The sequence below is a fragment of the Staurois parvus genome, unplaced genomic scaffold, assembly GCF_062004578.1.
Source record: "Staurois parvus isolate SC_StPar_1 unplaced genomic scaffold, SC_StPar_1.0 ptg000438l, whole genome shotgun sequence".
Taxonomy (NCBI): domain Eukaryota; kingdom Metazoa; phylum Chordata; class Amphibia; order Anura; family Ranidae; genus Staurois; species Staurois parvus.
In genome coordinates, this window is record NW_028318234.1 from 1,086,779 (window position 1) to 1,100,928 (window position 14,150).

General features: G+C 42.0%; 1 protein-coding gene across 1 annotated transcript in view; it reads right to left on the reverse strand.

The window, feature by feature from the left end:
* Positions 1–14,150, reverse strand: part of GHR (growth hormone receptor) — a 535,090-nt gene that overhangs the window by 271,768 nt on the left and 249,172 nt on the right. The window contains exon 4 of the mRNA XM_089687808.1: positions 404–468. The gene's annotated coding sequence lies outside the window, so the exon portion shown is untranslated. The remainder of the gene's footprint in view (positions 1–403; positions 469–14,150) is intronic.

Consider the following 14,150-nt stretch of genomic DNA (forward strand, 5'->3'; position numbering starts at 1 on the left):
ACTCCTGGAGTGGAAATCTCTACTTCCTGGGTGGAGCCCTGGACTAATGCCAGCACCTATACTAAAGGGGCTGTACCTAATCATCCAATATACTGGTTGTCAGCAAACTGAGGACCCAGGGTTGGAGGCTTCATCTCAACCAATACTCTACAAAGCCTCTAGGCTTCAGGACCCATCAGTAATTTTTATTCCTGGAAACAAATTAAAATCCAGCCTTCTCCAAGTATCATTGAGCCCCTCAACCTGCATTGTTGATATACCTGGGTGCCACTAACTCCTCTTCACACCATGACAAGGCACAGCACTGTCACACTATCTATATACCCAATAATAGTACACATAAAACACACAATACATTGAAAAGCAAAATTATACATTGATGAATAATGTTTGAAAGACTTACCCTACATTCACAATTTGTAGATAACGATCTGGTAAGCTTGGCAGGGTTGAGATGAGATCACTGTCCTGTTGTAAAAAAAACCTGCATAAGTATGTCAGAAGTCTTAATCTTAGAAAAGACAATAACAATCACATGAACTTTGAGCCCTCAATGATCTGCATGGGAACAAGCCAGTTCACTCAAATTCTGAACATAGTATTTCCTACACACACACACACACACACACACTATTTAAAACTATGTGAAATGATCCATGATAAAAAATCCCTAAAATTCAGCATCTGAGTATAAACATCAATTTTCTGGCAAGTACACCGCTCAAAAAAATTTAAAGAACACTTTGTAAACACATCAGATCTCAATGGGGAAAATCTCATGCTGGATATCTGATATACTGATATGGACTGGATAATGTGTTAGGAACGTAAGGATGTTCCATTGTTTGATGGAAATGAAAATTATCAACCTACAGAGGACTGAATTCAAAGACACACTGAAAATCAAAGTGAAAAAATTATGCAGCAGGGTAGTCCATTTTGCTGAAATTTCATTGCAGCAACTCAAAATGGTACTCGGTAGTTTGTATGGCCCCCTCGTGCTTGTATGCATGCCTGACAATGTCGGGGCATGCTCCTGATGAGATGATGGATGGTGTCCTGGGGTATTTCCTCCCAGATCTGGTCCAGGACATCACTGAGCTCCTATACAGTATGGGGTAAAACCTGGCAGCGTCGGATGGACCGAAAAAATGATATCCTGCATAAAATCGCCACGAGGCCGGGCATTGTCGTGCACCAGGAGGAACCCAGTGCCCACTACACCAGTGTAGGGTCTGACAATGGGTCCAAAGATTTCATCCCGATACCCAACGGTAGTCAGGGTGCCATTGTCTAGCCTGCAGAGGTCTGTGCATCCCTCTATGGATATGCCTCCCCAGACCATCACTGACCCACCACCAAAACAGACATGCTGAACGATGATACAGGCAGCATTATGTTCTCCACAGCTTCTCCAGACCCTTTCATGCCTGTCACATGTGCTCAGGCTGAACCTGCTCTCATCTGTGGAAAGCACAGGGCGCCAGTAGCAGACCTACCAATTCTGGTGGTCAATGACAAATGCCAATCGAGCTCTATGGTGCCAGGCAGAGAGCACAGGCCCAATTAGAGGATGTCGGGCCCTCAGGCCACTCTCATGAAGTCTGTTTCTGATTGTTTGGTCAGAGACATTCACACCAGTGGCCTGTTGGAGATCATTATGTAAGGCTTTGCTCATCCTGTTCCTCCTTGGACAAAGGAGAAGATACCGATCCTTCTAATGAGTTAAGGACCTTCTACGACCCTGCCCAGCTCTTCTAGAGTAACTTCCTGTCTCCTCGAATCTCCTCCATGCTCTTTAGACTGTGCTGGGAGACACAGCAAACCTTCTGGCAATAGCTCATACTGAAATGCCATCCTGGAGGAGTTGGACTGCCTGTGCAACCTCTGTATGGTTCAGGTATCGCCTCATGCTACCAACAGTGACACTGACCCTAGCCAAATGCAAAACTAGTGAAAAACAGTCAAAACAGATGAGTAGGGAAAAAATGTCAGTGGCCTCCACCTGTAAAACCATTCCTGTTTTGGTCATCTCCTCATTGTTGCCCATCTAGTGCACCTGTTGTTAATTTCATTAACACCAAAGCAGCTGAAACTGATTAACAACCCCCTCTGCTACTTAACTGACCAGATCAATATCCCAGGAGTCTAACTGACGTGATGCAATACTCTGATTCAAAAGTGTTCCTTTAATTTTTTTGAGCAGTATATTTTGAATACCAAACATGGTGTCATTCTCACTGGTTGTAACTCCAAACAAGATGGCACCTGATCAAAACTGTAATGAGATAAACCCATTTTGGTCTTGAGGTTTTCTGTATGGAGGTCTGAGAGGTCAAAGCCTCAGTATGCTTGATCCAGTGCATGTAGTCTGCTAAAGTTCATCCAGTTGCACTGCTGACTGAAGCCATCAGTCTGCTGCAGGCAGGAAGAGGCAATTTCTCCATGTACTCTCCCACAGTATCAGTGCATTGTAGCCCTTTGTGCAAGTCACAAGGTGAGATACAGCAAGGGGTGGGGGGAAACTTAGCCGAATACTCAGGCCCACAAAAAGCCAAGAACATATAGGCTACTCCACAGACATATGACGGTTAATATGACTGCATCATCCCGGGATGGCATCTCAGTCCAGTAAGTAAATGCCAACTCTGGAAGATGCAAGAATAAAGAAGAAGATGGCTTTCTTGGGAGTAACAAAATAAAAGTATAGGGAAGAGTACTGTTATCTACTTAATATGCAACCAATATCTTTAGATCTGACACATACACATGGGTCAGTATGTCTGGGCAAAAATAAATAAATATTCAGTACATCTCAGCAATGTCTCAGCACACAAACATTTTACTATTTTGTCTTTTTAAAAATGCCGCAAGTACAGTAAAATATCCATTCATCTGCTCGAAATCCATGAGCTTCTATCCTTTTGCTTGAGCTGACAATACAGTGGGGTGGATTTACTAAAAGCACCACTGTTTTCCATCATCCAATCATATGCAAGCAAAATACTGTTTTTTAAAATTTTATTTTCCTTGCACCTGATTGGGTATTCTTTAAGCTTCACCACATGCAATGTGTTCTGGGGAAATAATGGGTTCTGGGGAAATTGAGTGCAACGTCACTTGCAAAGTGCACAGTCTATTTGCCTTTAGAAAGTATAGCTAAACACAAAACTTTTTCAGTTTTGGATACAGTGGAGAGGGATAGAACCTCTTTCATGTTTTTACTGTTTCTGTACTTTACCCTTGGGAGATTCACCCTCCCTGATAGTTCTGTTTACCATTTCTATTAACAGTTAAAGATAAAGAATGCCATATTTTGCTTCTCACCAGAACAGGAGTGAAATGGAAATCCTCCATTAGGGTCATTAGTTCTGGTGATGCTGATGTCAACCAGGGATTCGCTCACGTTGGAGGGATTTCTTCTCACTTCCTGTTTAGGCGTTGGACAGGAAGTAAAGGGAACACTCCCAATGTGCCACAGATGGCAGAAAAACCCTCTCTTATTCTTTCCAAAAATTTAAAAAAAGTTATGCCTTTAGTTCTACTTGAAATTACAAGCAATTTTGTCAGCTCTGCCCAATTCCCTTCACATGGACTACAAAACATCTCTCCCTCGTCTCATAACATAAGGAGGATGGTATTCTATAATCCAGCAGAGAAAACTCAAATGGGACCTACAGTCATGGCCAAAAATATTGGCACCCCTGCATTTCTGTCAGATAATGCACCACTTTGCCCAGAAAATTGTTGCAATTACAAATGTTTATTTCTTTTGCTTGTATTAGTATGAGACAAAAAAGTGGAGAAACAAAAAGCTAAATCTGACACATTCCACACAAAACGCCAAAAATGGACTGGAAAGAATTATTGGCACCCTCAATTTAATATTTGGTAGCACACCCCTTGGAAAAAAAAACTGAAATCAATCACTTCCTGTAACTATGAATGAGTTTCTTATACCTCTCTACTGGAATTTTGGACCATTCTTCTTACACCAACTGCTTTCTTACACTGGGTGTGACGGTCGCGGCATCACACCCCAGCCCTTCTCACCAAACTTGTGACCGAAGGAGTAGCCAATCTAAAACCGCGTTGTCACGTGCCTAACAATGCCACGCCCAGCTGCACCCTGCACAAAGATTTTCCAGCTAATGGACCACAATCTGTGTACGTGCAGCCTGGGAGCGATTGTTACTGGGTCAGGATAATTACACAATTAACCCTTCAGACTGCCACCACCTGCTTTTTGTACAGAGAAAGAGGAAACTCGGCAATATCAGCAATAACACTATGATGGTTGTATAATCGTCTGTATACCACTGTCACCGCAGGCAGGGTATACAGAGGTTTAAACACACACAGTAGAGCTCTTCAGAGACAGGGGTTCTTAGTTTGCATAAAAGAGCTTTAGAAACAGTTCAAGACTTTCAGAAAGTAAGATTTATTACTAAAAGATCAAAAGGGTGCAATAAAAATATTTACAGAAAAAGATGTAGCCAATATATATATATATATATACACAGAGAGCAATAACACAGCAAAGTGATAACAGAAAGAAATTTAGGTAGGTAAAGTACTTGCTGTCAGCCTTGGTTTAAGCAGATCAAGTTTCAGAGCAGAAGGGCGCCTTATCTCCCAAAGTTAGTGCCGATGTTAAAAGGGAGAAACTTCAACTTAGCTCAACTCAGCTTAGCTCTGCTTCAAGCATAACAGCCTTTTTCTAGGAACTCAGCAGGGTGTCTCCCTGAAGCAGAGAACCAATCGCCTCATTTGGGGAGGGAGGTGTAGGTGGAGACCAAAATCCCTCACAAGTTGATATCATGACCCATAACTTACCCTAGGTGTGTTAAGCAGCCTTGCCACTAGTAGATTAATATGCAGGCGCATCTGCTTAACGTCTAGGTATGAAATATGACATACCTGCTGTGATGGTTAAGGAGATATCATTTTCTGCTCTCCTGTATATGTCAGCTAGGGAATGTAATATATCAGACAATTTGTATTTTATTTTTTTTTTCTAATTTAAATATTGATTGGTTTTTCATGTTATTACAAAAAATTTCATAAAAAGAAACACAATACATTTAAGTAGTCTTAACATTTCTATTTTACCCCTTCTAATAACTCTTTTCTTTCCCTCCCCTCCCCCCCCCCATTCCCCTCCTCTCTCTCTCTCCCTCCCTCCCCTCTGCAAGTTTTCCAGTCTCACGAGGCCCAATCACTTTAAATAACTTCCTAATTTAAGATTTTCTATATTTCTCTTTCACTTTTGATTTTTCCCATTTTTCCCATCTCGAATAGTATGTTCCCAGCCTATCTTCCTGCATATAGTAAGATTTTTCCATTTTACTGATCTGATTTACTCTGTTGATCCAGTCTTCCTCCTTCGGCACCTCTGTTTTCTGCCAGAACTTGGGTATCAACCCTTTTGCAGCATTTAAATAATACCATACGCCTGATTCTTTATATTTATTTACTGTTATCTCAACGTTATGTAGAAGACACATCGTTGGGTCTAACCCTATGTCATTTCCAGTTATTATTTCTATCAATTTAACTATTGTTTTCCAAAAAGCCTGAATTTTCGGACATTGCCACCACATGTGAAACACTGTGCCTATCTCTCCACATCCTCTCCAACACATTTTTGAATTCTCCCCACTCATCCTGTGCTCAATACTTGGTGTAATGTGCCATCGTGTCAAACATTTATAATTAACCTCCACTTCTCTCATACTAACGTTCTCATGTGTCAATCTAAATATCTTTTTCTATTGATCCTCATCTAACACCACCTCCATATCTCTTTCCCACTTCGTTATAAAAATTAACTTTGTGTCTGTGTCTAATTCTGTGAGTATTCTATAAATTTTAGCAATACCATGTTTCCCATCTCTACGTGTTTCTAACAACCTTTCAAACATATTCCACTCCTTCTTTAATCTCAAGGGTTTTGGTAATTTCCCAATAAAGCATTTTAGTTGGTGATATTTCCACTCATCTATTCTAATAAAAATATCTCCCTTCTTCTCTTTAAGTTCTTTAAATGTTCTCAATTTCCCCTCTACCAGTACATCTCTCAGTTGGACATCTTCCCTCTCAAACCATCTCCCTGATATCTCATCTTTTCCTGGGGGGAAATAATCAGTATTTGCAAGAGGCATTAATATAGAGTTGAATTCCCATTTCATATTTTTGTGTAAATTATCCCATACCCTTAGAACATTTAAAGTGTAATTACTTGTGTTTTCATAAATTTTTCTAAAATGTGCTGGAATCCATATCATCTTACTCAAACTAATCCCACTCAGTGCATTTTCAATTTTTACCCAACTCTTCCCCTTCTGGTTAAATGTCCAATCATAAATTCTTGCTAAAATTACTGCTTTATAATATCTCTTGACGTCGGGTAGTCGCATTCCCCCTTTTTCTTTAGTCCTACTCAGTGTTTCGTATGATATTCTTGGTTTTTATTCCTCCAGATATGTCTTGTTAACATTTTTTTTATTATCTTAAAAAAAGCCTCTGGGAGTTTGATCGGAACCATTTGGAATCTATACAGTATTTTAGGTATAATTACCATTTTAACTAGGTTTATACGTCCTATCCATGATGGGTTTCCTCCTAATATTTTCAATTTTTCCTTAGTCTATTTATTAAGGAAATATAGTTTAATCTATACAGTTGTTTATAAGAGATAGCGAGTTTTATCCCTAGGTATTTTAAAGCTTTTTCTCTCCATATAAAGGGGAATTCTTTTTGTAACTTTTCCTTTTCACTCTTTAATATATTGATGTTCAGGATCTCTGTTTTTGTTGGATTAATTTTTAAGTTTGATAGTTCCCCATACTCCTTCAAAAATTTCATTATATTTGGTAATGTTATTCGGGGGTTACCTACATAGAATAATAGGTCATCTGCATAGGCCGCTACTTTGTGTTCTATATTTTTGATCTGGATTCCCTTTACAGCACCACTATTCCTTATCATTGACAACAAAGGTTCCAATGACAAAACATATAGCAGGGGGGACAGAGGACAGCCCTGTCTTGTTCCATTGGACATCCCTATGGATTCTGATCTCTCTCCATTTACCGTAATAATTGCGGTGGGCTCCCTGTATAATTTACCTATCCACTCATGCATTCTCTCTCCAATCCCCAACACTTCTAAGTTGTCCATCATGAAGCCCCAATCCACTCTATCGAACGCCTTTTCGGCATCAATCGACAGCAGCACCACCGGGGCTTTCCCTTTTCTACTTTTCTGGATTAGCATCAGAGTTCTCAACCCGTTGTCCCTACCCTCTCTCCCTGGGACAAAGCCCACCTGATCTCCATGGATCCATTCTGGCATTAGATCTTTCAGCCTATTTGCTAGCACCTTTGCGTACAGCTTAGTATCGATATTCAATAATGAAATTGGTCTATAACTAGAGCACTGAGAGGGGTCTTTTCCTTCCTTATGAATGAGTACAACATGGGCCTGAAGAGATTCTCTTCTACTCTCCATCCCTCCTCCCAGATTGTTCATATACTTCTTTAGCTTAGGTAACAGTATTTCACTATATTTTTTATAGTAATTAACTGTGTACCCATCCGGTCCTGGACTTTTTCCACCCCCCGTACTTCTTATTGCTGCTTTTATTTCATCTTGGGAAATTTCCACATCTAGGGAGTTCAGTTGTATTTCACTTAACTTTGGTAATCCTGCGTTTTTTAGGTCTTCCTTTTTTCTTTAATATCCTCTCCAATTTCTTTTGACGAGCTTTGGGGGCTAATATTATATAACTTTCTATAATACTCCGTAAATAATTTAATAATCTCTTTAGTTGAATATACCAACTAACCCTTCGGATTTTTTATCTTTTCTATATAATTTCTATTTTTCTTTTTATTCAAATCTCTCATTAAGTATTTTCCTGGTCTATCTCCCCATCTATATCTTTCACTTAGTACCTTATTATATACTCTTTTCCTCTCCTCTTCCATCAATCTCTCTAGCTCATCTTTTTTATCTATTAACTTCTGTTTTGTTTCTCTTGTCATTTTCTTCTTTTGTATCTGCTCCAAATCCATGATTTCTTTTAGGAGCCCACTGACCCTCTCTCTTCTTTCTCTTTTTTTCCTTGCTCCCATTGCGATCAGGATTCCTCTTACATATACCTTGTGACTTTCCCATACTGTAGCTGTCGATACTTCCCCTGTCTCATTCTCTTTAAAATATACCTTAATCTCTTCCCCAATCTTCTGAGCTATATCCTCGTCCAAAAGAAGGGCCTCATTTAGTCTCCATCCTAGGCCTCCCGTCCACCGTTTCCCCCATCCCATTTTCATTATGACAGGGGCATGATCTGAGAATGTACTCATCTCTATTTCTATTTTAACCAACGGTTCTATAAGTTGATGATCTATTAGGATATAGTCCAGTCTCGAGTATGTCTCATGTGCATTGGAGAAGAAGGTATAGTCTCTGTCTTTCATATGCATTATTCTCCAGGTGTCCACCAGTTGGTACTCGTGGATCGCTTTTTCAAAGCTCTCAGAGACCTACCACCTTCTCTCTGCACAGGGGAGGTTGTATCTTTTTGTGGGTCCATGCAGAGATTTAAATCTCCTGCTACTATCAAACGCCCTCTTTTAAAGTCCATCAATTTTTTCAGCAGACCCTTCAAATAGCTCTCCGGTTTTTTATTAGGGCAATATATATTGGCTAACGTGCACTCTATTCCCTGTAATTTACCTTTCAAGAACAGGAATCTCCCCTCCGGATCGGTCTTTCTATCTTCCACCTCAAATCTGATGTTCTTTGCCAACCCTATTGCCACCCCTTTTGCTCTTTTAATTGGAGAGTCAGCATAATACCATGTTGGATAATATTTGGATTTTAATTTCACATTTGACTTTATCTCGAAATGTGTTTCCTGTAAAAATACCACTGATGTTGCCCTATGGTGTAGCTCTTTAAACAACTTAAATCTTTTCCCAGGGCAGTTCAACCCATTCACATTATATGTTATAACCTGTATTTCTTCCATCCTTCTTAATTCTGTCTATCTCTCTTCTAACTCGCCTCCTCCTTTTAGGCGCTACTATCTTGCAGAATATTAGCCCAACCTCCCCTCCCCCTGCTCTCTCCCACCCTAACTCCCTTGCCCACCCCCGCCCCCACCCCCCAATCCCCATCTCACCCCCCCCACCTCCACCCCCCCTTCCTTATTTTTCCCCTACCCATTTTTAGGCTTACAACCTGCCTACAAATCATTTGTGGATCCAATTCCACGATTGATTTAAATTTTTTGGGAGTAAGCTCCGCCCATGGACGGCTACCTCTCCTCCGACCTCCCCAGATCCCCTCTCTCTGTCAATTGGGCTTGACAATAACCTTTATTCCCCCCCTTAACCGGAGCTTCCTGAAGGGCTTCCACAACGACAGGGGTGGGGCAGGGGTGGATGGGAGAGAACAAAAAAAAAAAAAAAGGAAAAAACATATTATTTACTTAATTCTCCCTCCCTTCTCTCACCAACCCCTGGACCTCCCTCCTTCTCCCCCCCCCCCCCCCACCCGCTGCCAGTTCTATTTCTTGTATCAGCCGTAACTCCTTTTCCTTCTTCTTCTTCTTCCCACCCAGCTATCTCCACTCTTTGCAAGTCCAGTCTATCACAAAAGTCTCTCAGTTCTTCCGGGAATCTCAGATAAGCTGTAACCCCATTTTTCCATCCAATTAGAGATGCTGCATTACCCCATCTATACTGCACATTCTGATTTCTCATTTGCTCCAACAGGGGTCTCAGGGATCTACTCCTCAAAAGAGTCTCTGATGTTAAATCCGCATAAATTTGGATAGTCAAGTCTCCATATTTAATTACTGATCTTCCCTTAATCTTCTTCCATATCTCCTCTTTGACCCCAAATTTTTGGAACTGGACAATTATATCTCTCGGTCTTTCTTTCTCATTAGCTTGTTTGAACTTTCCTGTTCTGAACACTCCATCTAGTTTGATCCCGTCTGTTTCAGGTCTGTCTCTTATGAAATTTAAAATTTTATTAACTAGTTCATATAATGTTTCCCCTTTTGCAGACTCTGGGATTCCTCGTACTCTAAGGTTACTCCTTCTTTCTTTATTTTCTTGAATTTCCATCCTATAGAGCATTTTTTTCTGAGTTTTTTCCAGATGGATTGTTTTTTTCCATAGATTATCTATGGTTTGGGCCTGGGTTTTAACTTTCTCCTCTGTTTCTTCCATTCTCAATATCAAATGCCCTAAATCAATTCGAATAGCTGTCATTTCATGTTTTATCATTTTCTCCAGATTTTGAAACATTTCTATCATCTCCTTCTTATTTAATACTTGTAGTTCACCATCACGATCTTGTTTCCCCAAGCCAACCGCTATTTGTTGGTTACAGGAGCTATTCATATCCAGTGATAATCTAGGACTATTTCCTAAGCTAGTGTCCATTTCCTCTTTTGCACTTGCGCCTTGGGCCCTTTCTGGCGTAATATTTCCATGTGATGTAAATTTCTTTATCGTGCCTGTTTGAGACCCTTTGAGCCCTGTTCCCTTGGGGCCTTTATTCTTCATATTCTCTATATGTCTTTTGTCTTCTATATTCTCTAGATGGGGTTATACCGCTCCTTTATGATTTGTGGACCAGATATACTTATGATTTTTCCTTATTTTTTGTTCTCCTAAAGCACCTAGGGCTCTTCTTTTGTTCTCTTCTAGACCCAGGGAATCCTCCCCTCACCTCCTTAGCCCCTTTGTCCCCCACTGTCACTTAGGGGTCTATTACGCCACAAGCTCACATCAGCTCTCACTCACCCCGACTGCGGCTCCAGGCTTGGATGTAGGTCCTTCACATCAGCTCAATCCTGGGGGGGAGTCCTCTGGGTCTCCAACGCTGTGCTTCGCTTTTTTCTCTAAATTTCGCCCCAGGGACGCAGGGTGGGTCTTCTGGTATTCCCGGGTCTCCCTGGCCCAGGATCAATCAGCCGGCCGAGGGTTATATTCAGCAGCAAGCCGGGGGTTATGAGCCCTAAAAAGCCGGTAACAGAGGAGCGGCAGCTCCCTGTCATATCAGGACGCCGGCCGGTCTCTGGTTTCCCCCAGAGATCCTCCGCGGCTGGTCACGTGCGCCCTCCACGTCACCTCACTTCCCAGCCGCTTGGATCTCTCTCTCTACACAGCGCCGGGGGAACCGGCACGTCTCTACAGCCTCCGTCTCACGGCCATCCCCGGCTCTCCGGGCTCAGCTCCACTGCCCTCCAGACTCCGGTGAGGCGATTTCTTTAGCGGGTCCCTAGGGAGGTCGGGAAGCGGGTCCTAGCAGCGAGCTAGAGCCACTCGCTCCCCACAGCCGCCATGTTCAGGCTCCTCCCCCGTGTCCAGACAATTTGTATTAAAGTGAGCCATCCGAATATGTGCTCCATATTTGTGTAATTATTTCCTATTTGTAGATATAAAATTATATGGGAAACTGGGTTTTTAAATGTAAGTATGTTTCACAGCTAGCTGGAATGTCTTTGAACTCAGTGAAGGACTTGGTTTATGGTTTTACAATCCTTTGTCAGCAAGAGTCTAGCAGGCTAATTGGGGTTTATAGCCATGAGCTCTCCCGCTGGGCCTTGATGCCTTTTTGAACTCAGCAACCAGGGACCACGTGTCACTCAACAGAGAGGGAGGGGGGATGAGGAAGCTGTTTTGGGAGTAGAAAATGATAGAAGATGGAGGCCTTTGCCAAAATGGAGGTTTGCCTCTATAGCTGTGTGCACAATTGCTACACTGGGCCCTACACTGCACCCCAAAATTCTTTTGTAGTCTTCAGATTTCATAATGCCATGCACATCCTCAAGACATCCAGTGCATTTCTGTTAGGATCAACAGATATTTTCTGTACTTTTGATTTTTTTCCCAAGAAAAAAATAAATCTTATGCTTTAAAGCGGACCTTCACCCAAAAAGGGGAAGTTCCGCATTTCTTCCTCCTCCCCCTTTGCCATATTTGGCACACTACTTTTTTTGGGGGGGGTGGGGGGGGGGTAGCGGGTACCTAGTTTTCAGAGGTACCCGCTTCCACTTCTTTGCCTAGGGGATTCCACCAGAAGTTCTCCCCTCCTCCACCTACAATCTTCTGGAATGCATCACAGGTTCCAGAAGGCCATGTGTCCACTCACATGGTGCAGCATGGCTCGCGCATATGCAGTGGGGAGCCAGCTGTGAAGCTGCATAGAGTTAGCTTCCCACAGTTAAGATGCTGACGCCAGGGACCCAAAGACCAGTGAAGAACTGGCCCGGGTGAGGATGGAGCTGGATCCTTGGATAGGTATGTGTCTGTTTATTAAAAGTCAGCAGTTACAGTTTTTGTAGCTGCTGGCTTTTAATTTTTGGAAATCAGGCTGAAGAACCACTTTAAGTAGTTAGTGGTATTGATTCAGTTTTTTTTACATCTATATGTTGTTATATAATGAGCATTCAAATACTGCTCTAGTTATAAGTGAGGAAAGTAATGCGAATTCCACAGTACACCTCAATGTGAACAAACTCCAGACCAGTAGGAACAATGTAGAATTTGCCTGTGTATGCTATATAAAAGAAAACATTTCTTTCTACTGGCACCCCTTCCTTTCCCTGGCATTACCTAGCTGACAGTGCAGACTTGCAGTCTTCTGTGGTATGCAGTTCTTAAGATTTTTATTCAAGTAAATACTTGAAAAATCACACTGAATGCTATGTACTGTTATCTGCTACCCTTCCGGAATCTTGGCTGAGGCGATCAAAGTGTAATTCAACCTTTCAATATGCTTGTAGGAATAACAGCAGTACTAACACAACAGAAATCTTAGCAGAAAATGTTGGTTATCTTCTTGACCGTTCCTTTTTTTCTACAAGAATGCGGAATACCATTTGGGTCTCTTGGTTCAATTTTTGAATGAACTAGTGCAACCACTGACAGTTAATAGCTGGCCATACACTAGTAGAAATTTGTTCAAAACATTCATTCTATTTTTCATTCATTAGTGGGTTCAAATTGACGTTTGTTTTCAATAGTAGTTCCAAGAAAATTCAAAAGAGCAGGATGGAAATTTTTTCTTGAATTAATACATTACTAATAGTTTTCATTTGGGAAAGTACATTCATTCCAAAAATCCAATGTTAAAAGCAAATAAAATGTTGAAATATTTTCGAACGACATTTGCCAAGTCATTGAATGTACTGAAAGTTTTCATACTAATGTTCATATGAATATTCTTATGCATGTTTGCTCAAAATTATTATTTTATTATTATTATTATTATACAGTATTTATAAAGCGCCAATAGTTCGCTCAGCGCTGTACATTACAAAGGGAGACAGAACATGTGACAGAACAATACCAATACAATGCAAAACATGAGGGGATCAAGGGCCCTGCTCTTTCGAGCTTACAATCTAGGAGGGAGGGGATGGTGGTACAGGAGGAGATAGCTGTGGGGGATGGAGTGGTAGGATGAGTGGAGGAGGTCGGCAAGTTAGCAGGGGGTGGGGTAGGCTTCCCTGAAGAGATGGGTTTTCAGGGTGTGCCTAAAGGAGAGGAGAGTAGGTGATAATCTGATGGGTTGGGGCAGGGAGTTCCAGAGGATGGGTGACACCCTGGAGAAGTCCTGGAGACAGGCATGGGAGGAGGAGACCAGGGAACTAGAGAGAAGGAGGTCTTGTGAGGAGCGGAGTGTGCGTGCTGGGCGGTACTTGGATATTAGGTCGGTGATGTAGTTCGGGGCAGTATGGTGGACAGCTTTGTACGTCAGCATTAGGATTTTGAATTTGATCCGTTGCGCAATCGGAAGCCAGTGGAGGGATTGGCAGAGGGGGGTGGCAGAGACAGAGCGGTTGGAAAGGTGAATGAGTCTGGCAGCCGTGTTCAGGATGGACTGAAGAGGGGATAGCCAGCGGCGAGGCAGGCCAGTGAGGAGGGAGTTGCAGTAGTCGAGTCGTGATATGATGAGGGAGTGGATGAGCTGTTTAGTGGTTTCTGGGGTTAGGAACGTGCGGATTTTGGCGATGTTGCGGAGGTGGAGTCTGCACGAGTTTGTTAAAGATTGGACTTGGGGCTGGAAGGATAGGTTGGAGTCCAGAATGACACCCAGTACTCTGGCCTGCAGGGCGGGTT